A 2,198-nucleotide genomic window follows, 5' to 3' on the forward strand; every position below is an offset into this window, starting at 1 on the left:
GGCAAGACCCTCCGCCAGCAAAATTATGACTGGCTTTACTGCAGTGATCTGGAACTGAACTCACGGTATTTTGGAGATGTGTCTGTATTGTATTTATAACATGAAAATACTAATGAAAGGTCTTTGTAAAATTACCAGAAAAAAAGATAACTTCTTTAAAAGTTGGTTTCAATTATACAAAGTTACCCCCTTGTGAAATGTCATAACTGATTATAAACTGAAAGAGAAAATTTCCATAATGTGTAGGTACCTCTAATCAACCTGCAATTTCCAGAGGGTAAAGAGAAATCCTGTAACCTCCTGGTGGCTACATTATGAAAACCTCATTATTATATCAGACATTTAACATCTATTCCATTCTTTTAACCATCATGACCAATTTTACAATTAATAGCTTCACAAATACATTTAATGCCATTACACTAATTTAACAGGGAGTAATGATGTTCTCTTGGATTTTCCTACAGATTGTATTTGAAAAGCATTTATAAACATCTACACAAATTGTGACCCGCACTTTCTTTTTAAAATAAATATATTTATTGATTTCAGAGAGGAAAGGAGAGGGAGAGAGAGTTAGAAACATCAATAATGAGAGAGAATCATTGATCGACTGTCTCCTGCATGCCCCCTACTGAGGATTGAGCCAGCACCTGGCATGTGCCCTGATTGGGAATCGAATAGTGACCTCCTGGTTCATCAGTCGATGCTCAACTACTGAGCAACACTGGCAGGGCAGTACATATAAATTTAAAAAACAAAAACCAAACTTATAATTCACTTGTTGAAAATGTATAACTCTGAACTGCTTCTAAACTCTCATACCTACAATTGCGCAGTTGAAACGACCTACTATTGAAACCTTTAATAGAAAGAAGCCAGTGATAGGAAGGCCTGTGAAGTTGGGCTTGCGTGATTTCTAAAGGAGTCTTGCTTGATGTAGGACAATATGGAAGCAGGTTTTCCTGAATGGGCAGCCTAGAATATCTAGTCACTGGAGATATATATAATTTTTTTTTTTAAAATCCTCACTCAAGGATATTTTTTTTCATTGATTTTTAGAGAGAGTGGAAGGAAAGACAGAGAGAAATATTGATGTAAGAGAAACACATTGATTGGTTGCCTCCTGCACATGCCCTGACCAGAGTCCCGGCCGGGGAGGAGCCTGCAACCCAGGTATGTACCCTTGACCAGAATTGAACCTGGGACCCTTCAGTCCACAGGCTGACGCTCTATCCACTGAGCCAAACTGGCTAGGTCTCATCACTGGTTATAAATGCAGTGATGCAGGGTATGGCTTCAAAGAGGAAAGTCTCTTTTATCAGCTATGTGGCAAGTATCTCCTTCAAAATTTTTGCTCTACAAAGCCTTCCCAGACCTGCCAGATAGTTTCACTGCGCAGTGCTCCCAAAGCACTGATCTCATTGAGCTCTCTTGGTATTTATCACAGAGCATCATCGTTTTGGTACAGCATAGAGCTTAGTAGCAGTTCCGAGTTGTACATTTTTGGTATACCTCCCTAAATTGTAAAGCCCCTTAAGAACAGCAGAGGCAGATTAAGGGATAGGCAACTGGAAAGCTCAACTTTGAGGAATGCCAATTCATCCCTGGGAGTGTAGTTGTGATGTAGGAAATTCCATCCTTCAGAAGGGTCTTTAATGCTTGTGTGGGCCAGTTTAGTGAGAACTGACTTGCTCAGGACCTCCAAGGAGAGGGCACTGCCTCTAGTCTCATCACCCTTCCTAGGATAATTGCAATATTGGCATTTTGTTGCGGATAATTCTTTGCTGAGAGGGACAATCCTGTTTGTGTCAATGTTTACCAGCAACCCTGGCCTCTACCAACCAGGTACCAATAGTACCCTCTATTTCAGCCGTGGGCAAACTACGGCCCGCGGACCGGATCCAGCCGGTTTGAAATGAATAAAACTAAAAAAAAAAAAAAAAGACCATACCCTTTTATGTAATGACGTTTACTTTGAATTTATATTAGTTCACACAAACACTCCATCCATGCTTTTGTTTCGGCCCTCCGGTCCAGTTTAAGAACCCATTGTGGCCCTCCAGGCAAAAAGTTTGCCCACCCCTGCTCTATTTGCTACAATTAAACATGTCTCTGGAATTGCCAACTTTCCCTGGGAGGTAGGTAGGGCATAAAATCTCCTCAGTTGGGAACCACTACTCTAGATAAATAGTCAA

Source organism: Myotis davidii, unplaced genomic scaffold (assembly GCF_000327345.1).
Source record: "Myotis davidii unplaced genomic scaffold, ASM32734v1 scaffold1187, whole genome shotgun sequence".
Taxonomy (NCBI): Eukaryota; Metazoa; Chordata; class Mammalia; order Chiroptera; family Vespertilionidae; genus Myotis; species Myotis davidii.